Below are 27,807 nucleotides of genomic sequence, written 5' to 3'. Positions count from 1 at the left end.
GAAAGACTCACATCGTCATCTGCTGACTGGAGTGGGTAACGCAGTTTGGGAAAATATTCACTACACTGTTCATTCTGCCAAACAATATCATGTCATTTCAAAATAAGGTGAGCTGGATGGTGAGATGGGGTTGATCATGGTGATGGTGAATTGTACTCAGACATTGTTATCAGTCTTCAGATCCCTCTAGCTTGCTTGCTAAGCAAACCAAAGAAATCTACCTGCCAACATTTCTGTAATCTCTGGTGAACATACTAATTGGTATCATAGCATCTGTCAACAGACTGTGGGACGGCAGCGACTTAAGGGACTTTTCTGACCACATCCCAACTAGTCAACATGTTAAACGGACCCTTGCCTTAACCCTAACGATAGACTTGCAGAGAGACGGGGAGGAGCTACCGCCCCTGCTTTCTCTGAGCTGACCAATCCTGTTGTTGGGAAACACCCACACCATTCTGTTGTTGGGGTACGTACGCCCACACCATTCAAACACAGACTATTTCACTCACATTGCAATTAATAGAAATCTGGAAATAATGGATAGTTACAGTTTTCAGAGGGTGGACCCCTTGTTGACAGTACATCAAATTACACTAAGGAAGGCCACATTAAGAAAGCTTGAGGTGACAAAACTCACCCTGTAGCGCTTCTCACCGGTGCGTGTACACTAGTCTACCATTAACTGGATTGAGCTAACAAAAGTAGAAAGGTTACCCAACAGTGTGGTGTTTTCTCTTGTATAAAGCCAGGCTTCCTGACCGAGTGAATCTCTTCCCACACTGATCACAACCAAAAGGTTTCTCTCCTGTGTGTATTATCTTGTGTTCAGCCAGGCTTCCTGAATGAGTGAATCTCCTCCCACATTGATCACAGCTATAAGGTTTCTCCCCAGTGTGTGTTCTCTTGTGTAGTAGAAGTCCTTGTGAAGTGGCTAAGCTCATTCCACAGTCAGAACAGTGGTAAGGCTTCTCTCCAGTGTGTGTTCTCTGGTGTATTACCAGCTTGTCTGACCTAGGAAAACTCTTCCCACATTGATCACAGCTGTAAGATTTCTCTCCTGTGTGTATGCGCTGGTGCTTTATCAGATTTCCCGATTGAGCAAAACTCTTCCCACAGTTGCAGTGGTAAGGCTTCTCTCCAGTGTGTGTTCTCTGGTGTATTACAAGCTGGTCTGATCTAGGAAAACTCTTCCCACATTGATCACAGCTGTAAGGTTTCTCTCCTGTGTGTATTCTCTTGTGTCCAGCCAGGCTTCCTGACTGAGTGAATCTCTTCCCCACACTGATCACAACCAAAAGGCTTCTCTCCTGTGTGTATTCTCTGGTGTGTTTTAAGTCCTGCTGAAGAGGTGAAACTCTTTCCACAGTCAAAGCAGCGGTGAGGTTTCTTCCCTGTAAGTCTATGCTGGTGTTTCTTGAGGTGTTCTGATCTGGGAGAGACTCGTCTCTGCCTCGTCAGCATCATGATGTTGGTTAGCCTTCCCAGATGATAAGCCCCTTCTAGTGAGAGAGCGACGGTTAGGAGTGGAAACAATGCCCCTTGCTGTTTAAGACTTAATGGACACCCCAAAAAAATTCTCCAAACTCTGCTTCTTCATTCCGGTCCGTTGAACAACGATGGGTTTATGATATAGCTTGTAACTTGTAAACGATTACCCATTCCTAAAAGTGAGTACTACTTTCACAGCATGTTAAAAATAATACACATTGTCTGTTTGCTTGCTACGCAGATTTGCAGCGCTAAAATATTGTAACTGTATGTAACACGCACGATATGAACCCGGGGCTCCCACTGGAGAAACCAATATCTTACACTTCAGACCAATAGGACATTTCGGGAAAAAGGGCAAATTGATTTAGCTTATTTTTATTTTAGACCCCAATTACGTTTCTATGTGAGAATTCCAGGAATATTATTGGGCATTTCTGGCGATGGAATCAGCCAATAACAAAAGGGATGGAAGTATAGACAGCGTTCCTTGATCTGATCTACAGGCTATTTGATCTGATCTACAAGATATGCATCAGACTATTTTGAAATGTTAACCTAATATAATACATTGCCTTTAGAACGTCTGCCCTCCCTTGAACCTTTTTCACATTTTATTACGTTACAAAGTGGGATTGAAATATATTAAATTGTAATTTTTTGTAATTGATGTGATAATTTCAAATTGTCAATGTGGCTTTGATTGGATAGTTGATGTTACGTTGGAAAGCTTCATGTTGATGACAGTTTGCGATAGAACACATAAAAAAAGGGTGGGTGTCATGTTTTGGCTGACAAATGTACGAAAATGTAATAACATCCAAACTATGAAATAACACATATGGAATAATGTTCTAACCAACAAAGTGTTAAACAAATCAGAATATATTCCAGGTGACTACCTCATGAAGCTGGTTGAGAGAATGCCAAGTGTGCAAATCTGTCTTCAAGGCAAAGGGTGGCTATTTGAAGAATCTCAAACATCACATATTTTGATCTGTTTAACACTTTCTTGGTTACTACATCATTCCATATGTGTTATTTCATAGTTTTGATATCTTCACTATTATTATACAACGTACAAATAAAGAAAAACCCTTGAATGAGTAGGTGTGTCCAAACTTTTGACTGGTACTGTATATATTTCTTTCCACTTTCAAATGGTACAACAAAGATGTTTGGAGGTAGAGGGCTGCGGGCTCCGACAGAGATCATTGCAGCGCGGTCCGTATTTTTCATGTTAAGGGTGGTCAGACAGAAAACGTTGTGATAAATATACTTGTCCCACAGATTATTTGGAAACGGTGTCTTTCTGCTGTGTATGCGTTAGCCTAGCTATTGTACTAAAAGCACCTCTGTCAAATTATTCACACACTAGCCTACCAGGCTACCTATGAATGGGAGAATAAATGACATGGCAGTTATCTTTCCAAGGAAATTCACTTAAATATAATTAGGCTATAGTTTACTACAGTGTCTGTTAATAGAAATAAGTTGGGGACGACTCAACCAACGTGAGTCGAGGTGAAATCCCAAAATGTGATTATCAATATAAAGCAAAAGGCGCAACATGGGGATCGAGCGTTGAGTCTTCTCCTTCTCAATATATATTAATTATCCATTTATTTGTCTCTGACTGAAAATATTCCCGCTCCTAAAAGACAGGCTATATCCTACGTGCAAAACGTAGGTCAAGAGAAAGTGCAACGGACCGCTCATCTTTCTTGCTGTTTCAAGTTCAGCAGCCATACCTCTCCTCTCCTCTCCTAGTTCAGCAGCCATACCTCTCCTGTCCTAGTTCAGCAGCCTCTCCTCTGCTAGTTCAGCAGCCATACCTCTCCTGTCCTAGTTCAGCAGCCATACCTCTCCTGTCCTAGTTCAGCAGCCATACCTCTCCTCTCCTAGTTCAGCAGCCATACCTCTCCTGTCCTAGTTCAGCAGCCATACCTCTCCTGTCCTAGTTCAGCAGCCATACCTCTCCTGTCCTAGTTCAGCAGCCATATCTCTCCTCTCCTAGTTCAGCAGCCATACCTCTCCCGTCCTAGTTCAGCAGCCATACCTCTCCCGTCCTAGTTCAGCAGCCATACCTCTCCTCTCCTAGTTCAGCAGCCATACCTCTCCTGTCCTAGTTCAGCAGCCATACCTCTCCCGTCCTAGTTCAGCAGCCATACCTCTCCCCGTCCTTGTTCAGCAGCCATACTTCTCCCCGTCCTAGTTCAGCAGCCATACCTCTCCTCTCCTAGTTCAGCAGCCATACCTCTCCTCTCCTCTCCTAGTTCAGCAGCCTCTCTCTCCTAGTTCAGCAGCCATACCTCTCCTGTCCTAGTTCAGCAGCCATACCTCTCCCGTCCTAGTTCAGCAGCCATACCTCTCCCGTTCCTAGTTCAGCAGCCATACCTCTCCTGTCCTAGTTCAGCAGCCATACCTCTCCTAGTTCAGCAGCCATACCTCTCCTCTCCTAGTTGGGCGTGCCAGATTAGGTGAGTGTTTGGTCTCAATTAAATAGAGTAGTCTATATATGAATGGATGGAGAAGCACGGCAGTTATCTTCCCAAGGAAATTAACTTCCTAAATATTATTAGGCTATGCAGTTCCTATGGAAAGTCTACACCAACTATAACTTTTTTCACATTTTGTTGCTTTAAAAAGTGGGATTGAAATAGATTTGATTATAATTTTTATAAGTAAAAACAAAATTCTACAAATTTGTACAAACAAATACAAAACAATAACTAAAATAGTAATTGTGTGACATGAATGACTAACCCGTCCTCTGTTAATAATGATGTTGTGTATGGTGTATTAAGCCACCCAGACACGTCAAAGATGTTCACAATAATCCCCAATAATGACCACCTGCAACCCTATACATGTGACTATACACAATAATCCCCAATAATGACTACCTGCAACCCTGTACATGTGACTATTAACAATAATCCACAATAATGACCACTTGCAACCCTGTACATGTGACTATTCACAATAATCCACAATAATGACCACCTGCAACCCTGTACATGTGACTATTCACAATAATCCCCAATAATGACCACCTGCAACCCTGTACATGTGACTATTCACAATAACGACCACCTTTAACCCTGTAAATTTGACTATTCACAATAATCCCCAATAATGACTACCTGCAACCCTGTACATTTGACTATTCGCAATAATCCCCAATAATGACTAAATGCAACCCTGTATATGTGACTATTCACAATAATCCCCAATAATGACCACCTGCAACCCTGTACATGTGACTATTCACAATAATTACCTGCAACACTGTACATGTGACTAGTTTTTCATACTGGCCCCCCCATGGGAATCGAACCCACAACCCTGCCGTTGCAAACGACATGCTCTGAGCTACATCCCTGCCGGCCATTCCCTCCCCTACCCTGGACGACGCAGTGCGATGCAGTGCCTTAGACCACAGTGACCACCTGCAACCCTGTACATGTGACTATTCACAATAATGACAAAGTGAAAGGAGAATATAAATATTCCAGATCTTGTTTGCAACAAGGCACTAAAGTAATACTGCTAAAGAATTAACAGGGCAAATGAATTCACTTTTTGGGCCTAAATGCAAAGCCTTAAGTTTGGGTAAAATCCAACATAATATCACTGAGTAACTGCCTCCTTATTTTCAAGCATGGTGATGGCTGCATCATGGTAAGGAAATGCTTGACATCGTCAAAGACTGGGGAGTTTTACAGGATGAAACGAAACGGGAGATCCTAGAGGAAAGACTGCTTCAGTCTGCTTTACACCAGACACTGGGAGAGGAACTCACCTTTCAGCAAGACCGTAACCTACAACACTAAGCCACATCTAAATCTGTGGGAAGCTAAAAGGCTAGCTTGCTTACAGTTTTTAGCAAGCTGCTAGTGGAGTAGCCTACAGCCAACTGGCAAGCTGCTAGTGGAGTAGCCTACAGCCAACTGGTAAGCTGCTAGTGGAGTAGCCTACAGCCAACTGGCAAGCTGCTAGTGGAGTAGCCTACAGCCAACTGGCAAGCTGCTAGTGGAGTAGCCTACAGCCAACTGGCAAGCTGCTAGTGGAGTAGCCTACAGCCAACTGGCAAGCTGCTAGTGGAGTAGCCTACAGCCAACTGGCAAGATGCTAGTGGAGTAGCCTAGAGCCAACTGGTAAGCTGCTAGTGGAGTAGCCTACAGCCAACTGGCAAGCTGCTAGTGGAGTAGCCTACAGCCAACTGGCAAGCTCCAACTAGCTGCATTGTACCGATAAGTCATTGGTAGTGCATTATTGTTTGCTTTCCGCGATTGGAAATGCATTGTATTGGCATGAGTTAGTGTTATTACGGTAATTAGCAACTGTTTTGCATTGGATTGTTCGGTATTGTGCATGTAACTGTGTAGCATTGTCATGACTTGCTATTTATGGATTGTCCATGTTTGTAAAGCGGTGCAGTAGCCTGTATTCTTGCTGCAAGACAGCCGTGCGTGGCTGCAAATACATTGTGTGTAATTGTACTATCGATTATTATCGATCCTGTGTTATTAGCAAGCGAAAATAGTTGTGCCCCCTTAGTCATTTCTGATGCTCCCTTGCCGAGTTCATCCTGCCGCCGGGCCTGCCTACGAGTAACCAGCTAAACTACACAAATGATTTTCCAAAAGTCAAGGACCATTAAATGCGCGCAGTGTAAAAGCAGAAAGTAGGCCACGAAGACACGTTATAAAAATGATTAAATTAATCTAAACTCACCTGATTCATTGTAGAAACGTGTGTTTATGGTCGATTGCAGAGTTCAGGCGAAGTTAACTAGATGTGTATCTCTAGTCTACGGACCTTTTAGATCAGGGAGGTAGAGGACCGAGACGTTATATTTCAACATGCGACTCTCTGCCTAAAGACAAAATGGAGAATAGAGAACATGTAACTCCACCTTCACTTCCGTTCGAATGAAAAATAGGACTTCCGCCAACATACAAATAATAATACAGCAGTAGTCTGCTTAGCTCATTTTCAAAAGTTACAGTCCGATATAATTTTAACATTCCTCCTTTGTTCAATCATGTTGTCTGGTGTTCTACTCTGCACGGAGCGTAAAGTCACAAGAAAAAAGAGCCAGGCTCCGCCTTCACTTCCGTTCAACTTAAACGTTGGGATTCGGCCAACATACAAATAATACTCCAGTCTTAGGAAGCCTTCTGCTTTTAGTAACTCATTTTCTAAAGTTAACGCAGTTTCTCTGGACCCCGCAAGGTTGGACTTTGGGCCTCTATATATAAAATAACATTGAATGTTTCAGCCAGATATCCACTCACAAACCGATCGCTGTACATCGTGCTGAAATAGAGACATGTCTATGCGGCTGCATGCCTAATTAATCGATGATAGGGTTCCTGTGGTGCAAGAGAATGTAAAGCTTTGCTTTAGCTAATTGGTAGGTCTCTATTTGGTCGTCATTTTCTCATGTTAAACATTTTAGTCATTTAGCAGACGCTATTTATTTTTTCATACTGGCCCCCGTGGGAATCGAACCCACAACCCTGGTGTTGCAAACGACATGCTCTACCAACTGAACTACACGGGGCCTAACATTTCACGAAATCTATACACGGTGTCGTAATGCTGCAATTTTATAGCCTGCTGGCTGGTGGTAATAATGTCATTTATTGTTCAGTAATTAAAACTGGACATTCAAACATTGCAGATTTTAAAATAAATGTTCCATGTATACTAATCAGCTACTAATAGATTTTAAAAAATAATATACAACTGTCCTGTAGCTGCTACCTGAACCTGCATGACATGAACCCTCCTCGTGCTCTCTCCAAGCTTGGATAGAATGCTGTTGTGCATAAATCTATTTAAATTAAATAAAGAAAAATCTCATTTACATACACTACCGGTCAAAAGTTTTAGAACACCTACTCATTCAAGGGTTTTTCTTAATTTTTTATATGCTCTACATTGTAGAATAATAGTGAAGACATCAAAACTATGAAATAACACATATGGAGTCATGTAGTAACCAAAAAAGTATTTGTATTCATTAGGATCCCCATTAGCTGCTCGCAAGGCAGCAGCTACTCTTCCTGAGGTCGAAAAAAATATTTGTGATTCTTCAAATAGCCACCCTTTGCCTTGAAGACAGCTTTGCACACTCTTGACATTCTCTCAACCAGCTTCATGAGGAAGTCACCTGGAATGCATTTCAATAAACAGGTGTGCCTTCTTAAAAGTTAATTTGTGGAATTTCTTTCCTTCTTAATGCGTTTGATTCAATCAGTTGTGTTGTGACAAGGTAAGGGGGGTATACAGAAGACAGCCCTATTTGGTAAAAGACCAAGTTCATATTATGGCAAGAACAGCTCACATAAGCAAAGAGAAACAACAGTCCATCATTACTTTAAGACATGAAGATCAGTCACTCATTTCAAGAACTTTGAAAGTTTCTTAAAAGTGCAGTCGCAAAAAACCATCAAGCTCTATGATGAAACTGGCTCTCATGAGGACCGCCACAGGAATGGAAAACCCAGTTACCTCTGCTGCAGAGGATAAGTTCATTAGAGTTACCAGCCTCAGAAATTGCAGCCCAAATAAATGCTTCAGAGTTCAAGTCACAGACACACCTCAACATCAACTGTTCAGAGGGGACTGTGTGAATCAGTCCTTCATGGTCGAACTGCTGCAAAGAAACCACTACTAAAGGCCACCAATAAGAAGAAGAGACTTGCTTGGGCCAAGAAACACAAGAAATGGACATTAGACCGGTGGAAATTTGTCCTTTGGTCTGGAGTCCAAATTGGAGATTTTTGGTTCCAGCCACCGTCTCTTTGTGAGACGCGTTGTGGGTGAACGGATGATCGCATGTTTATTTCCCACCGTAAAGCATGGAGGAGGAGGTGTTATGGTGTGGGGGTGCTTTGCTGGTGACACTGTCTGTGATTTATTTAGAATTCAAGGCACACTTAACCAGCATGGCTACCACAGCATTCTGCAGCGATACGCCATCCCATCTGGTTTGAACTTAGTGGGAGTATCATTTGTTTTTCAACAGGACAATGACCCAACACACCTCCAGGCTATGTAAGGGCTATGTCGTATATGATGAGTGGTGGCAATTATTGCCGTCAACAAAGAGTCCGTTTTATGCTGCATCGTGTTAGAGGCTTTTAATAAAATCACGAGGTTTACAGCATAAATGACAGGTGACATGACACCCGGAAAACGGCTCCCCAATTGCTATGGCCGTTCTGACGTCTTCCTCGCCTAACCCCCTATTTATAACAATGAAGCTGACCTCTTCTGGCCAATCCCCAGTCTCCAAGACACTTCCGGTCTACTGGATGTGGCGTTACACCTAAAACCTTCCCTCTGGATACTAACATAAACACATTCCATTTCTTCATGAAAACATTAACAAAGGCATAATTTTCAGATACTATATTCCCCCTTTCGAGACGAACTAAACGTCTCGAAAACAAACAGAATAGGATTATGACTAGTAACAATTTATCTTATTGAGTATCTTTAACATTAAACCAAAACCATTCTCCTCTAGAGTGTAAATACCTTTCTATGAAATACCTGTTTATGAAGTGTGAATACATTACTATGACATATGAAGAAATCTCTATGGAGTGTAAGAGCGAAAAACTGTCTGGCAGCCATCCATCCATATCAATCAAGACAGTAAAATTCTCTCACGGTCCCTCTGCCCCAGGCAACCACCGTCGGTACTCCAGATAACTCATTAACCATGTAAATGCATTTTGAAACTATGATGCAATTAAATACACATGTAAGCCCCTGCAAACAAACTCCTATCCATAAACATCCATTGTACGGCTGGTCAACCCATAGGACCGTACAATGAAACTCTCCCCTTCCTAGCCTCTCTGTCCCTAAACATTCACGAAATAAACAAAAACATCTAAGATCCTCCCATGTATCCAATTACATCAAACATCATTCTACAAAAATTAATCCCTGAGACTATTACACAATTATGTATTACACATGTCTATATTTCATTGCAAACACTGGAATGTAGTCCACTACACTTCATCTCCCTGTAGTGTCCTCTTCCAATGGACTTGTTGATGATGGAATCAGCCACACCCTCCTTGTTTCATCTCCTCCAGTCATATTGTCCCTTCATATTGTCTTTGTTTGAGTATTTCAATCTCCACATGTTCCCCCAAATGCGTCTGGAATGAAAAGAAAAGAAACAACCAAACAGTATCTTTTGCAAAACAAACACTTTCAAATTAAACCTCAATTTCACCTAAGAATTTAAAAAAATGATATATAAATGATGTATGAATCACATAAACCTATTCCCCCCCTTTGATTCATAAATCATATCAAAATCACCCCAATATTGGAAAAAATCGAAAAATAATCAACTCATAAAAAAAAAAAAAAATGATATTTATCCATCAGTTCCACGTGTCCATCTTTATCCAGATCAGGAACAGTCAACACCTGCATCTGAGTGTTGTCTCCAGGCATCACTCTCCAACCTATCTCCATATCATAACTTTCTCAAAGGTCAGTAACAAATTACAAACATCACAGTGTTATCAAAGCTGAAACTAAAATCTGACCCATCACTGCCCCTACTGGCCTAATTGATCTTGCAACCAAGTCTTCCAAATGCATCCCTTATTTCCTTCAATGCCTCTATAACCCCAATATTATCTGAACTATCTGGACTCAAAGTATAACTAATATTTATCAATATGATCTTCCCAAATGTTACACCATACCATGAATAAAGTCCCCCCTTCTCCCTTAGACTTATTCTTCAATGATAGGCTTGAAGCCTATGACATGTCGCTTTTCATCCTATTTTGAACTCTAGTTTCAAATTGATCTGTGTTCGGTGCTACTCCTCTTTTAATAGTAAAAGCCTCATATGGAAGCTTCAACGTTGACATGTAACCAAATCCTGTCCATTCATAATGTAAGAATATATATTTTATCATCACAAACCCACCAAATATCTCTAAAATTCTCCATAGTCACATTGTCAGTCAAAAGCTAATTGTTTAACCATCAAAGTCCTGCTTTTCTTACTACCTGCTACCTAAAAAGTAACATATTTCTCATTACTACCCTTAAGGTCATGCTTATCCAAAGTTATCATATAACATCCCAATCTGATCTTCCCATAAACACACCCCTTACCTCATATGTTTTATTAGAATAAAACAACTTTTTAGCCCTCAATGTTTCACCTGAATACTTCAGGATTCTGTTGTTACCTGCTTTTCCTTTCCCATTTAACAATTCCCATATTAATTCACTTAACCCAATTCCACCTAACCCTAGGCTTAAACCACTGTTCTGACAACGACATTATTCTATCTGTCAATGACTGTTGCTGATACCACAGTTATGACAAATCATAAGACTGAACCACACCTGATAGAGGCCGCGCGACCGTCTAACATGTCTGGTGCTGGAATCCTCAACAGACATGGACCTTCAAGATTCCTCACTGATCTTACAGAATGAGTTAATCTATCTCTAATTTCCACAACAGAAGAACGAGCGGTACTGATCAGATACCTCTCCCTGTCTGTCATCAAAATCAAAGACCTCATCCTGTCCTCCATGATGAATCTATATTCTCTCTACTACTATCTGTTCTCCTATTTTAACCCCATTCGTACTATCATTGACAGCACTCTCCATCCGTAACACAACCCATGAGTCTACAATCCCCCATTTAATTTCAGAAAAGTTGTTGTCGATGTCATACTCCCTCTTTTGCTATTGCCATCGTATCACTAATCCCTTCCAAAGTTACCATTAAAGTAGTTGATTTAGCTGCTGTATCAACCCTAATTACTTCTAGTGCAAAAGTTCCCATTCCCATTATCCTCTGTGTCTTATCTACTGTTGGAGTGACTGTAATCTACTCTTCCTGAACTCCTTTGGTGACTGTGGAGGCTACAAACCTTAACTCTTCCATTATAAGCGTTACTTTATGAATTACATAGCCCTTTAACCAATAATTCCTAACCGGAACAACTTCTAATGCTTGCACTAGATAAGTATACAAATATTCTCCCTGACCTTTCTCTGTAACATTACGCAACATAAGTGAACAGTCACTCCTAACCCTCTTCTAAACTATACCTCCTTTTACTCCTGGTCCTGATAACAATACTTATTCTCCATAATTATCTCTCCATATGGGAGAAACGTCCCCATCCTAAACCCTAATAAGTATGTTTCCCCCTAAAATTGGTGCTGTATTGGTTCCCTTATAATCAAATGCGATATATTTATGACTTTAATACCTATCAATGTTGAAAGAGTTAACTTGCTTCTCACTGTTGTTATAATAGACTGAAGTGTGAATGTCCTTAGTTACTCCTAGTTTTTCCCCCAATATAAAAGTTGTCTTTGCTTGTCCTTCCATCTATCACCACTAGTGTCACTTTTTCCCCAAATCTCAGTCCTTTCTCTAAATCCCTGACTTTCAAACTTTTGATTACACAAAATACACCCATAATTACCTTGATCTCCCTGCTGGGAACTGTAAATATAGATACTCAATCACCCTCAATCTTCTCTTATCATTCAGCAACACATACTTTCTCAATGCATTTGCCCCTATCAGATCTAAACTCCTACCATATCTTCCCACCAAACTTTAAAATGTCCTTCATCCCTGTTCTCTCTCTGTCTTACTACTAACTTTGAAACTTAGCTTACTGTCTCAGAGTTCCTTCAACCCTAATCTACTCCTAACTTATTTTAATCTGATCTTTTCTCTCATAACCTTTAAAACCTGTTCCCCTGATTTTCACAAAATCCCTTACCACCAAATTTGTAGAATATGTGATTGGGAAAGTTCCCCACCTGCTTCTGACTCATTACACACAGACTTGGCAAAACGACTAAACACCTTTTAGCCTAGCCTGAAATCCCTTAGTGTAAGAATGTAACCCAGAATAATAGTCACCCCCTTTTAACTTTATTTTCCCAGACAGATCGTCTAATAGACAGTCGTCTAGTGTACATTTTATTGTACAATTCAATTCAAACCATGCATCTCTTCCCAACACTGCCATAACAGCATCTTCTAATATTAGTACCTTAAGAGTAAGTAACTGTTTTACTACCTCAAATCACTATCCTAATTAGTTATCAATTAGTGAGATGTTTAACCTCTTTAGGCTGAACACAGATAAGTTTTCCCCTATTCACTATCACTTCCAATGGTCGGTTGTTTTTACTTCAATTGTTAGCTATTTTCTCTTCTTCTCTAATCGATTCTCTCAGCGGACACCCCCCTCCATCTCTTCTAGAACAGGTGATCTTCACTTGCTCCTTCATCTTCCTCTGTTGTTTTCTCCTGGCGCATTTCCATCCCAGGTAAAGTCTGAGAGTTGCTGGAAGTGTAGCCGAAATCTTCCTCCTCCTAAGTCTTCTCATCCTCTTCCTCTCATTCTGTGTCTGTCCAGAAACTGATTGTGGATATGGAACATCTGGTACCCCCCTTGGCTGGTACAATTGCATTTGATATTGTTCAGTTGAAGCTGTAACCCGTGATTGTTGATTTGGTTCATTCTGATTCTTCATAACCAAAACTTATTTTCTCCTTCTCCAACTCTTGGGATTATTTTCTCAGCAGGTTTTCTTGGTCCTGTTCCTTCTCGTCGTTGACATATCAGTATTCTTCAACCTTAGTTCTAAGTTCTGTCCTCGAAATATCATCTTCCATCATCTTCTTACTTTTCTTCTCGTCAATTCTGTGTCTGTCCTTGTAGGACAAACTCCTCTTGAAAATAAAGCACCTTTATCAATCAATCAATCAATTTTATTTTATATAGCCCTTCTTACATCAGCTAATATCTCGAAGTGCTGTACAGAAACCCAGCCTAAAACCCCAAACAGCTAGTAATGCAGGTGTAGAAGCACGGTGGCTAGGAAAAACTCCCCTAGAAAGGCAAAACCTAGGAAGAAACCTAGAGAGGAACCAGGCTATGAGGGGTGGCCAGTCCTCTTCTGGCTGTGCCGGGTGGAGATTATAACAGAACCATGCCAAGATGTTCAAAAATGTTCATAAGTGACAAGCATGGTCAAATAATAATCAGGAATAAATCTCAGTTGGCTTTTCATAGCCGATCATTAAGAGTTGAAAACAGCAGGTCTGGGACAGGTAGGGGTTCCATAACCGCAGGCAGAACAGTTGAAACTGGAATAGCAGCAAGGCCAGGCGGACTGGGGACAGCAAGGTGTCATCATGCCCGGTAGTCCTGACGTTTGGTCCTAGGGCTCAGGTTCTCAGAGAGAAAGAGAGAACGAGAGAATTAGAGAGAGCATACTTAAATTCACACAGGACACTGGATAAGACAGGAGAAGTACTCCAGGTATAACCAACTAACCCCAGCCCCCCGACACATAAACTACTGCAGCATAAATACTGGAGGCTGAGACAGGAGCGGTCCGGAGACACTGTGGCCCCCATCCGAAGAAACCCCGGACAGGGCCAAACAGGAAGGATATAACCCCACCCACTCCGCCAAAGCACAGCCCCCCGCACCACTAGAGGGATATCCCCAACCACCAACTTACAATCCTGAGACAAGGCCGAGTATAGCCCACAGAGGTCTCCACCACAGCACAAACCAAGGGGGGCGCCAACCCAGACAGGAAGATCACGTCAGTAACTCAACCCACTCAAGTGACGCACCCCTCCCAGGGACGGCATGAAAGAGCACCAGCAAGCCAGTGACTCAGCCCCTGCAACAGGGTTAGAGGCAGAGAACCCCAGTGGAGAGGGGAACCGGCCTGGCAGAGACAGCAAGGGCTGTTCGTTGCTCCAGCCTTTCCGTTCACCTTCACACTCCTGGGCCAGACTACACTCAATCATATGACCTACTGAAGAGATAAGTCTTCAGTAAAGACTTAAAGGTTGAGACCGAGTCTGCGTCTCTCACATGGGTAGGCAGACTGTTCCATAAAAATGGAGATCTATAGGAGAAAGCCCTGCCTCCCGCTGTTTGCTTAGAAATTCTAGGGACAATTAGGAGGCCTGCGTCTTGTGACCGTAGCGTACGTATTGGTATGTACGGCAGGACCAACTCGGAAAGATAGGTAGGAGCAAGCCCATGTAACGCTTTATAGGTTAACAGTAAAACCTTGAAATCAGCCCTTGCCTTAACAGGAAGCCAGTGTAGGGAAGCTAGCACTGGAGTAATATGATCAAATTTCTTGGTTCTAGTCAGGATTCTAGCAGCCGTATTTAGCACTAACTGAAGTTTATTTAGTGCTTTATCCGGGTAGCCGGAAAATAGAAGCATTGCAGTAGTCTAACCTAGAAGTAACAAATGCATGGATTAATTTTTCTGCATCATTTTTGGACAGAAAATTTCTGATTTTTGCAATGTTACGTAGATGGAAAAAAGCTGTCCTTGAAACAGTCTTGATATGTTCGTCAAAAGAGAGATCAGGGTCAAGAGTAACGCCTAGGTCCTTCACAGTTTTATTTGAGACGACTTTACAACCATCAAGATTAATTGTCAGATTTAACAGAAGATCTCTTTGTTTCTTGGGACCTAGAACAAGCATCTCTGTTTTGTCCGAGTTTAAAAGTAAAAAGTTTTCAGCCATCCACTTCCTTATGTCTGAAACACAGGCTTCTAGCGAGGGCAATTTTGGGGCTTCACCATGCTTCATTGAAATGTACAGCTGTGTGTCATCCGCATAGCAGTGAAAGTTAACATTATGTTTTCGAATAACATCCCCAAGAGGTAAAATATATAGTGAAAACAATAGTGGTCCTAAAACGGAACCTTGAGGAACACCGAAATGTACAGTTGATTTGTCGGAGGACAGACCATTCACAGAGACAAACTGATATCTTTCCGACAGGTAGGATCTAAACCAGGCCAGAACTTGTCCGTGTAGACCAATTTGGGTTTCCAGTCTCTCCAAAAGAATGTGGTGATCGATGGTGTCAAAGGCAGCACTAAGGTCTAGTAGCACGAGGACAGATGCAGAGCCTCGGTCTGACGCCATTAAAAGGTCATTTACCACCTTCACAAGTGCAGTCTCAGTGCTATGATGGGGTCTAAAACCAGACTGAAGCATTTCGTATACATTGTTTGTCTTCAGAAAGGCAGTGAGGTTGCTGCGCAACAGCTTTTTCTAAAATTTTTGAGAGGAATGGAAGATTCGATATAGGCCGATAGTTTTTTATATTTTCCGGGTCAAGGTTTGGCTTTTTCAAGAGAGGCTTTATCACTGCCACTTTTAGTGAGTTTGGTACACATCCGGTGGATAGAGAGCTGTTTATTATGTTCAACATAGGAGGGCCAAGCACAGGAAGCAGCTCCTTCAGCAGTTTAGTAGGAATAGGATCCAGTATGCAGCTTGAAGGTTTAGAGGCCATGATTATTTTCATCATTGTGTCAAGAGATATAGTACTAAAACACTTAAGTGTCTCTCCAATCCCAGGCCCTCGCAGAGCTGTGCAGATCCAGGACAGCTAAGCCCTGGAGGAATACGCAGATTCAAAGAGGAGTCCGTAATTTGCTTTCTAATGGTCATGATCTTTTCCTCAAAGAAGTTCATGAATTTATCACTGCTGAAGTGAAAGCCATCCTCTCTTGGGGAATGCTGCTTTTTAGTTAGCTTTGCAACAGTATCAAAAAGAAATTTTGGATTGTTCTTATTTTCCTCGATTAAGTTGGAAAAGTAGGATGATCGAGCAGCAGTGAGGGCTCTTCGGTACTGCACGGTACTGTCTTTCCAAGCTAGTCGGAAGACTTCCAGTTTGGTGTGGCGCCATTTCCGTTCCAATTTCCTGGAAGCTTGCTTCAAAGCTCGGGTATTTTCTGTATACCAGGGAGCTAGTTTCTTATGACAAATGTTTTTTTTTTTTTTTTGTGCAACTGCATCTAGGGTATTGCGCAAGGTTAAATTGAGTTCCTCAGTTAAGTGGTTAACTGATTTTTGTCCTCTGACGTCCTTGGGTAGGCAGAAGGAGTCTGGAAGGGCATCAATGAATTTTTGTGTTGTCTGAGAATTTATAGCACGACTTTTGATGCTCCTTGGTTGGGGTCTGAGCAGATTATTTGTTGCGATTGCAAACGTAATAAAATGGTGGTCCGATAGTCCAGGATTTTGTGGAAAAAACATTAAGATCTACAACATTTATTCCATGGTACAAAACTAGGTCCAGAGTATGACTGTGGCAGTGAGTAGGTCCAGAGACATGTTGGACAAAACCCACTGAGTCGATAATGGCTCCGAAAGACTTTTGGAGTGGGTCTGTGGACTTCTCCATGTGAATATTAAAATCACCAAAAATTAGAATATGATCTGCTATGACTACAAGGTCTGATAGGAATTCAGGAAACTCAGAGAGGGAACGCTGTATATGGCCCAGGAGGCCTGTAAACAGTAGCTATAAAAAGTGATTGAGTAGGCTGCATAGATTTCATGACTAGAAGCTCAAAAGATGAAAACGCCATTTTTTTTTTGTAAATTGAAATTTGCTATCGTAAATGTTAGCAACACCTCCGCCTTTGCGGGATGCACGAGGAATATGGTCACTAGTGTAACCAGGAGGTGAGGCCTCATTTAACACAGCAAATTCATCAGGCTTAAGCCATGTTTCAGTCAGGCCAATCACATCAAGATTATGATCAGTGATTAGTTCATTGACTATGACTGCCTTTGAAGTGAGGGATCTAACATTAAGTAACCCTATTTTGAGATGTGAGGTATCACGATCTCTTTCAATAATGGCAGGAATGGAGGAGGTCTTTATCCTAATAAGATTGCTAGGGTGAACACCCGCCATGTTTAGTTTTGCCCAACCTAGATCGAGGCACAGACACAGTCTCAATGGGTATGGCTGAGCTGACTACACTGACTGTGCTATTGGCAGACTCCACTAAGCTGGCAGGTTGGCTAACAGCCTGCTGCCTGGCCTGCACCTATTTCACTGTGGGGCTAGAGGAGTTAGAGCCCCTATCTATGTTGGTAGATAAGAGGAGAGCACCCCTCCAGCTAGGATGGAGTCCGTCACTCCTCAGCAGGTCAGGCTTGGTCCTGTTTGTGGGTGAGTCCCAGAAAGAGGGCCAATTATCCACAAATGTTATCTTTTGGGAGGGGCAGAAAACAGTTTTCAACCAGCGATTAAGTGCTGAGACTCTGCTGTAGAGCTTCGTCACTTCCCCTAACTGGGAGGGGGCCAGAGACAATTACTCGATGCCGACACATCTTTCTAGCTGATTTACACGCTGAAGCTATGTTGCACTTGGTGACCTCTGACTGTTTCATCCTAACATCGTTGGTGCCGACGTGGATAACAATATCTCTATACTCTCTACACTCGCCAGTTTTAGCTTTAGCCAGCACCATCTTTAGATTAGCCTTAACGTCGGTAGCCCTTTAATCTCCAAATCTTCATCGCTTTCTTCATCAGAACTCGAATCTCTTGTCCCCTTCTTCGTTCAACTTTCATCAGAGATCAAATCTCGTGTATCCTTCTTCGTTTCTCTCTTGCCAACTTCCTTCTGATCACAGAGTCATATCCACCCATGACCCTCTCTCAAATCACTCTCATCTTCATCATCCTCATCTTCTTTAAGTTCCCAGACATCCCCGGTTTTCCTTCCTTCTGGAGTTTTGAATTCATCTTCATCAAGTCCGTTTCTGCTTGTATTCGTCTTCATCTCTGATGCCATAATCACCATGCTAGATGATCACTGAAAGCTGAGGATAAACACCCCTAAGCTGTACTTTTCTTCTCGTAAGGTGGGTGTCTTTTGCTTAATCCAGTATGTGAAAAGGTGTACTAACATCTGCCATTAGTCTTTCTAACACTACTCTCTAACCCTACTTTGATTAAAAATGACTATTTTAATCAATTTTCCCTATATCAAGCCTCTTTATATTCCTTTATTGTGAACTATGTTATTTTAGACTGTATAGCCTATGGCTTCCCCCTTAAATTATTAATATAACCCTAAGAACCCCCCAAAAAAAAAAATCAATTAAATGCCTTATTCAAAAACCCTTTAATTAAAAATAAAAACCAATTAAAAACTCAATTAAAAATTATGAATAATTTAAAACCAATTTTTTATTCCTATATTACCAATTTATCAATTAGTGTTGGCTATCTAACCACAACCCATCAACTGCAAGTAAATGCAAGTTAGTCATCTTCAGACTAAAATACCCATAAACAAAGCCTTCTAACCTTACAACCCTTCAATACTCCAATTCCCATCAAACCCCAGTGATACACAGAGCCTCCAAAATGCAATTTTTAATGAAATAGTATTTGCCAAGCCTATGTAAAATTGTCATAACATCACATATTTTGTTAGGATGATTTTGTGTACTAGCCTGATCTGATCCTCTCGTCTGCCTCGTCACACCTTGTCACGTGACGCACACGTCAGCCCCTCCTCTCTCTCTCTCCTCTCGTTCCATGTTCCTCTCATATTTCAAAAAACCTAGAAACAGACAAGATTTCAGCAGTTTATGCAATTAACCAAGTTATCCACATTCAATATTCGTCCGTTTTACATTCGCTCTAAGACTTTAACTCAGGACCGAATTATAGATCGCTCAAAAAAACATTTTAAATTTTATTTTCATCCGTCATTTAATTTAATTTAATTCAATCTATTATAATCCGTTATCCTATATTTAATTTATAAATTTACTACATCTCAACAAATAGTTTCACGTTCGAATAACAGCCGTTTAACACCTAGGAGATTCTTTCCAAAAATCTCTCATTCGGTGGCTATTTTCCCTTCAGACCCCCCAAATGGGACCTATGACCCTTACCCATAATGCCGTGTTTTGTAGGCTTAGCACATAACCACATGTTGTAGTTTTAGCCCGAAAATCCCAGCGCATGCGCACATCCAATCAAAAACACGTTTCACCTCCACTAAACGGATAACAGTCCAGCTGTACCTTCCGTCTCCCTCCTAGTCAAACAACATTTAACAGCGCTCACAAAACATACAACCTGACTTACAGACAGTGACAAGTTTAAGAGACTTTAATCCATCGCAATGGAATCTCTAAGGATATCCGTTAGCATGTAGCACGTAACACAATTAGCATGTAGCATTAGCATTTAGCTTAGCCTAAGGTACACTGCGACACAAAAGCACAATTAGCATGTAGCATTAGCATCCACCTCAGCCACCATGTAGAATGTAGCATGATTCACACTTTAGCCTTACAAAATTAGCCTTAGCAACGATGTACCACGTGGCCTGAAACAATCAAGCATTAGCCCTAGCCTCCAGCTAACTGCGGCCTACTAGCTATACAAATGAACACCCGCACCGTACAAATCATCATCATCGCAATTATCTCCGTCTAACTTTTTGTTGCCGTAAGTTCTGAATAATCATAGAGAGGTTACCCCATGCATTATAGTTCGTCAACCATACGATGAGTATATAACATGCATATAATTCGTCCAGCTTAATAATTCCCAGAATTAACCTTACACCACCTAACGCGTTGCAAGGATTTTATGGCCCATTCCTAAAGAATCGCTCGGTCCGAGGTCTTTTCCGTATTCACGGTGCCCCTAACTATGCAGACGTCTTCCAACATTTATTCTCTACCAATCCATTGTCACCCGTTACCAATGGAATATACACTTTCAATACTTAAATCCTACCGTTTAATGCTCTACATTCCAATTAACTGCCGTTTCCGATGGAATAAATTTTAGCAGACTCCAGTCGACCAGCAATAACACCACCGAGGCCAGGTCATAATGGAACATCTCTTCAGTGTACACAAGTCATATCCAATCTAACCAACTCCGAAGCGGTAAGAACACTCACCCTTTTTTCGGCCATGCCTCAGAGAGAGTTAGCCTGTCGGTTGACTGAAACACAGAAGAGACGCAAACCCAGCCCCACGTTGGGCGCCATTATGTCGTATATGATGAGTGGTGGCAATTATTGCCGTCAACAAAGAGTCCGTTTTTATGCTGCATCGTGTTAGAGGCTTTTAATAAAATCACGAGGTTTACAGCATAAATGACAGGTGACATGACACCCGGAAAACGGCTCCCCAATTGCTTGGCCGTTCTGACGTCTTCCTCGCCTAACCCCCTATTTATAACAATGAAGCTGACCTCTTCTGGCCAATCCCCAGTCTCCAAGACACTTCCGGTCTACTGGATGTGGCGTTACACCTAAAACCTTCCCTCTGGATACTAACATAAACACATTCCATTTCTTCATGAAAACATTAACAAAGGCATAATTTTCAGATACTATAGCTATGTTACCAAGAAGGAGTCTCCCGAGTGGCGCAGTGGTCTAAGTGCTAGCAGTGCCACACTAGAGATCCTGGTTCGAATCCAGGCTCTGTCGTAGCCGGCCGCGACCGGAAGACCCATGAGGCGGCGCACAATTGGCCCAGGGTAGGGGAGGGAATGGCCGGCAGGGATTTATACAATTGGCCCAGTATAAAAACATAAAATAAATAAAAATAAACATTGTAACTCTGGATAAGATGACTGAAATGTAAATGTGATGTAGTGCTGCATCAGATGACCTGGCCTCCACAATCCCCGACCTAAACCAAATTGAGATGGTTTTGGATGAGTTGGACCCGCAGAGTGAAGGAAAAGCAGCCAACAAGTGCTCAGCATATGTGGGAACTCCTTCAAGACTGTTGGAAAAGCATTCCAGGTGAAGCTGGTAGAGAGAATGGCAAGAGTGTGCAAAGCTGTCATCAAGGCAAAGGGTGGCTATTTTGAAGAATCTCAAATATAAAACATGTTTTGAATTGTTTAACACTTTTTTGGTTACTACATGATTCCATGTGTTATTTCAAAGTTTTGATTTGACAGCATGTTGGATGACTGTCATTCATATCCCATTCACCCAGTTCAATGTCAACATCGATAGGTTTAGGCTACTACATGATACTTAAATTTTCCCTATACCCATCATGAGGTTGCTACAACCTAGTCTATGAATGAAAGTTTACAACGTAGGTGACATATGGACAGTGACACATTCAATACCACCCTTGCACACTATTGCCTGCAATTAGCTTATCTACGGTGTAATCATTTGTCCAACAGTTGCAAACAAGAGTTTCTAATGGACAAATTCAGATATGTTTATATGTTTGAGCCGGGTGTTTGAGTAACAAAACTAGCCAGCTAGCTAACATAGCATCCCTCTGTTGGAGCAGGGTGTTTGAGTAACTAAACTATCCAGCTAGCTAACATAGCATCCCTCTGTTTGAGCCGGGTGTTTGAGTAACTAAACTAGCCAGCTAGCTAACATAGCATCACTCTGTTTGAGCAGGGTGTTTGAGTAACTAAACTAGCCAGCTAGCTAACATAGCATCACTCTGTTTGAGTAACTAAACTAGCCAGCTGCATTTGCTAGCTAAGTAAGTGACTCTGAAAGTGAAAAGAAATGATGAATTCTCTCTCTCTTCCTTCTCCTTCATTTTTGAATAAATTAGTTTGTTGAAAACTGCTAAACTATTGTCTTTATCTCTCTTTGAGTCAACTACTCACTACATTTTATGCACTGCAGTGCTAGCTAGCTAGCTAGCTGTAGCTTGTGCTTTCAGTACTAGATGATCCTTTGATTGGGTGGACAACATGTCAGTTCATGCTGCAAGAGCTCTGATAGGTTGGAGGACTTCCTCCGAAGTTGTCATAATTACTGTGTAAGTTTATGGAAGGGAGTTGTGCTATCGTACAGAGTGCTGTTGAGACCTTCATTGCACAACAGTGTGTTTCAATCAATTATTTGGTGACAGGTGAATATATTCAGTATAGTTTTATCTAAAAAGGATAACTTTTTCAATGTTTTACCATTTTTATTTTTATGAAATTCACTGAGGAGGATGCTCTCATCCCTTTCCTACTCAGAGGAGCCTCCACTGCTAGACAACCATTCTCAGGTCTTGCCATAGATTATCAAGTAGATTTAAGTCAAAACTGTAACTCGGCCACTCAGGAACATTCATTATCTTCTTGGTAAGCAACTCCAGCGTAGATTTGGCCTTGTGTTTTAGGTTATTGTCCTGCTGAAAGGTGAATGCATCTCACAGTGTCTGGTGGAAAGCAGACTGAACCAGGTTTTCCTCTAGGATTTTGCCTGTGCTTAGCTTCATTCCATTTATTTTTATCCTGAAAAACTCCCCAGTCCTTAACGATTACAAGCATACCCATAACATGATGCAGCCACCACTAAGCTTGAACATTTGAAGAGTGGTACTCAGAAATGTGTTGGATTGGATTTGCCCTAACATAACACTTTGTATTCAGGACAAAAAGTTAATTGCTTTGCCACATTTTTTTGCATTATTACTTTAGTTCCTTGTTGCAAACAGGATGCATGTTTTGGAATATTTTTATTATGTACAGGCTTCCTTCTTTTCACTCTGTTATTTAGGTTAGTATTGTGGAGTAACTACAATGTTGTTGATCCATTCTCAGTTTTCTCCTATCACAGCCATTAAACTCTGTAACTGTTTAAAAGTCAGCATTAGCCTCATGGTGAAATCCCTGAGCGGTTTCCTTCCTCTCCGGCAACTGAGTTAGGAAGGATGTCTCTATCTTTGTAGAGGCTGGGTATATTGATACACCATCCAAAGTGTAATGAATGAAGGAACATCCAATGTCGTCTACCCATAGGTGCCCTTCTTTCCGAGGCATTGGAAAACTTCCCTGGTCTTTGTGGTTGAATCTGTGTTTGAAATTCACTGCTCGACTGAGGGACCGTATAGATAATTGTACAGTATGTCTGGGGTACGGAGATGAGGTAGTCATTCAAAAATCATGTTAAACACTATTATTGCACACAGAGTGAGTCCATGCAACTTATTATGTGACTTGTTGAGAAGATTTTTACTCCTGAACTTTCTTAGGCTTGTCATAACAAATAGGTTGAATTCTTATTAACTCAAGACATTTCAGCTTTTCATTTTTAATTAATTTGTTCGAAAAACATGATTCCACTTTGACATTTTGGGGTATTGTGTGTATGCAAGTGACTAAATGAATCTCAATTTAATCCATTTTAAATTCAGGGTTGTAACAACAAAATATGAAAAAGTGGAAGGGGTATAAATACTTTCTGAAGGCACTGTATATACAGTATTTAGCGGCTATTTAGTTGCTATTGTTGTAGTAAATTATCCCTATACTTATTTAAACAAACAAAGTACTGCGTTATTCACTCCTCTTCACGTCATGTTAGAGAACAGCTATTAGTTGTTCACAATAATCCACGGGGTTGAGTGCCTTGTTTAAATTCAATAACACCATAGAGATTTCAAACATATCAGTCGGGGGACCAGTATGATAAAAAATTAAAAAATGTATGCACTCACTAAAACTAAGTCGCTTCTGGATAAGAGCGTCTGCTAAATGACTAAAATGTAAATGTAAATTTCAATCATATCAGTCTATCTTACCTTATAGGCCTAAATATTAGGGATTATTTTTTTTTTTATTTCACCTTTATTTAACCAGGTAAACCAGTTGAGAACAAGTTCTCATTTACAACTGCGACCTGGCCAAGATAAAGCATAGCAGTGCGATAAAAACAAACACAGAGTTACATATGGGGTAAAACAAAACAAAGTCAAAAATACAACAGAAATACATATAATATACAGTGTGCAAATTTAGCAAGTTATGGAGGTAGGCAATAAAATAGGCTATAGTGCAAAATAATTACAATTAGTATTAACACTGGAATGATAGATGTGCAAGAGATGATGTGCAAATAGAGATACTGGGGTACAAATGAGCAAAATAGATAACAATATAGGGATGAGGTAGTTGGGCGGGCTAATTTCAGATGGGCTGTGTACAGGTGCAGTGATCGGTAAGGTGCTCTGACAACTGATGCTTAAAGTTAGTGAGGGAGATAAGTGTCTCCAGCTTCAGAGATTTTTGCAATTTGTTCCAGTCATTGGCAGCAGAGAACTGGAAGGAATTGCAGCCAAAGGAGGTGTTGGCTTTGGGGATGACCAGTGAGATATACCCGCTGGAGCGCAGACTACGGGTGGGTGTTGCTATGGTGACCAATGAGCTAAGATAAGGCGGGGATTTGCCTAGCAGTGATTTATAGATGGCCTGGAGCCAGTGGGTTTGGCGACGAATATGTAGTGAGGACCAGCCAACAAGAGCGTACAGGTCACAGTGGTGGGTATTATATGGGGCTTTGGAGACAAAACGGATGGCACTGTGATAGACTACATCCAATTTGCTGAGTAGAGTGTTGGAGGCTATTTTGTAAATGACATCGCCGAAGTCAAGGATCGGTAGGATAGTCAGTTTTACTGAGGGCATGTTTGGCAGCATGAGTGAAGGAGGCTTTGTTGCGAAATAGGAAACCGATTCTAGATTTAACTTTGGATTGGAGATTCTTAATGTGAGTCTGGAAGGAGAGTTTACAGTCTAACCAGACACCTAGGTATTTGTAGTTGTCCACATACTCTAGGTCAGACCCGTCGAAGTAGTGATTCTAGTCGGTGGGCGGGTGCAAGCAGCGTGTCGGGTTGAAGAGCATGCATTTAGTTTTACTGGTGTTTAAGAGCAGTTGGAGGCTACTGAAGGAGTGTTGTATGGAATTGAAGCTCGTTTGGAGGTTTGTTAACACAGTGTCCAATGAAGGGCCAGATGTATACAAAATGGTGTCGTCTGCGTAGAGGTGGATCTGAGAGTCACCAGCAGCAAGAGCGACGTCATTGATATACACAGAGAAAAGAGTCGGCCCAAGAATTGAACCCTGTGGCACCCCCATAGAGACTGCCATAGGTCCAGACAACAGGCCCTCCGATTTGACACATTGAACTCTATCTGAGAAGTAGTTGGTGAACCAGGCGAGGCAGTCATTTGAGAAACCAAGGCTATTTAGTCTGCCAATAAGAATGCGGTGGTTGACAGAGTCGAAAGCCTTGGCCAGGTCAATCTAATAACACCATAGAGAATCGAATCAAGCTTTATTTATACAGCACATTTCAGACATGGAATGGAACACAATGTGCTTCACAGGAAAAAAACTAATAAAAACAATAAAAATAAAAATAAATATTTACTACACAAATATAAGAGGATAAAAAACTAAAGAATTACAATAAAAAATGCACGACTAAAAAGCACCCTGAGGAAAAGCACCACTAAAAAGGTGTTTTAAGATCTATTTAAAAAAATGCCACAGTTTCGTTCTAAAGGCTGCCTCTCCATGCCTCTTGGTCCTAGGCTTTGGGATAGTTAAAAAGGCCAGTCACCCTCCTTTCACTGTGACAGTCATCTACCCCTCCTCTCCTTTCACTGTGACAGTCATCTCCCCCTCCTCTCCTTTCACTGTGACAGTCATCTCCCCCTCCTCCCCTTTCACTGTGACAGTCATCTCCCCCTCCTCCCCTTTCACTGTGATATCCTCCTCTTCCTCTTTCACGACAATGTTCAGCCCCAGAGCTTCTTTCTCCGACCAGCAGACCTCTTCTTTAGTGCGTAGCAGTAGCTTATTGAGCTCATGGTTGTGGACGTTAGTTGGCTGGCTAGTTAATTAGCCTAGCACTACGCTAATGCTATCTTAACAAGCCAGCTGACTAACAACATATATATGACATTTAATAAATAGTAAGCATACAGACTGTGTTTAAAACCCTGATGTTAATATACACAAAATGGTCAAAAGAAAGCTGATGTTTTGGATTGTACGTCATCTGCTGACTCAACAGCATTATCCCAGAAACCCTAGACCCACTCCAATTTGCTTACCGCCCCAACAGATCCACAGATGATGCAATCTCTATTGCACTCCACACTGCCCTTTCCCACCTGGACAAGAGGAACACCTACGTGAGAATGCTATTCATTGACTACAGCTCAGCATTCAACACCATAGTGCCCTCTAAGCTCATCACTAAGCAAAGGATCCTGGGACTAAACACCTCCCTCTGCAACTGGATCCTGGACTTCCTGACGGGCCGCCCCAGGTGGTAAGGGTAGGTAACAACACATCTGCCACACTGATCCACAACACGGGGGCCCCTCAGGGGTGTGTGCTCAGTCCCCTCCTGTACTCTCTGTTCACCCATGACTGCATGGCCAGGCACGACTCCAACACCATCATTAAGTTTGCCGACGACACAACAGTGGTAGGCCTGATCACCGACAACGATGAGACAGCCTATAGGGAGGAGGTCAGAGATCTGGCCGTGTGGTGCCAGGACAACAACCTCTCCCTCAACGTGACCAAGACAAAGGAGATGATTGTGGACTACAGGAAAAAAAGAGGACTGAGCACGCCCCCATTCTCATCGACGGGGCTGTAGTGGAACAGGTTGAGAGCTTCAAGTTCCTTGGTGTCCACATCACCAACGAACTATCATGGTCCAAACACACCAAGACAGTCGTGAAGAGGGCACGACAAAGCCTATTCCCCCTCAGGAGACTAAAAAGATTTGGCATGGGTCCTCAGATCCTCAAAAAATTCTACAGCTGCACCATCGAGAGCATCCTGACTGGTTGCATCACCGCCTGGTATGGCAACTGCTTGGCCTCCGACCGCAAGGCACTACAGAGGGTAGTGCGTACGGCCCAGTACATCACTGGGGCAAAGCTTCCTGCCATCCAGGACCTCTATACCAGGCGGTGTCAGAGGAAGGCCCTCAAAATTGTCAAAAACTCCAGCCACCCTAGTCATAGACTGTTCTCTCTGCTACCGCACGGCAGCTGTGTACCGAGTGCAAAGTCTAGGTCCAAAAGACTTCTCAACAGCTTCTACCCCCAAGCCATAAGACTCCTGAACAACTAATCATGGCTACCTGGACTATTTGCACTGCCCCCCACCCCATCCTTTTTACGCTGCTGTTACTCTGTTAAGTATTTATGCATAGTCACTTTAACTCTACCCACATGTACATATTACCTCAACTACCTCAACTAGCCGGTGCCCCCCGCACATTGACTCTGCAACGGTACCCCCCTGTATATATAGCCTCCCTACTGTCACTTTATTTTACTTCTGCTCTTTTTTTCTCAACACTTTTTTTTGTTGTTGTTTTATTTTTTACTTTTTTGTTAAAAATAAATGCACTGTTGGTTAAGGGCTGTAAGTAAGCATTTCACTGTAATGTCTGCACCTGTTGTATTCGAGCATGTGACCAATAAAATTTGATTTGATTTGATTTAATGCAGTTTGGGAAAATATTCACTACACTGTGTTCATTCTGCCAAACAATATCATGTCATTTCAAAATATGGTGAGCTGGATGGTAGACGGGGTTGATCATGGTGAGTTGGATGGTAGA

General features: G+C 41.8%; 1 long non-coding RNA gene across 1 annotated transcript; it reads right to left on the bottom strand.

Annotated features, from left to right (window-relative positions):
* LOC123488239 lies at positions 1-27,807 on the bottom strand. Its single transcript, XR_006659978.1, has 3 exons — positions 27,715-27,807; positions 10,002-10,005; positions 1-60 (listed from the first exon to the last, which is right to left on the bottom strand). It is a non-coding gene; the product is annotated as an uncharacterized LOC123488239 (long non-coding RNA).

This window comes from Coregonus clupeaformis, unplaced genomic scaffold (assembly GCF_020615455.1).
Source record: "Coregonus clupeaformis isolate EN_2021a unplaced genomic scaffold, ASM2061545v1 scaf2087, whole genome shotgun sequence".
In the NCBI taxonomy this organism is placed as follows: Eukaryota; Metazoa; Chordata; class Actinopteri; order Salmoniformes; family Salmonidae; genus Coregonus; species Coregonus clupeaformis.
The sequence above is the reverse complement of the archived record's forward strand: the minus strand, read 5'-3'. Positions and strand labels throughout refer to the sequence as shown.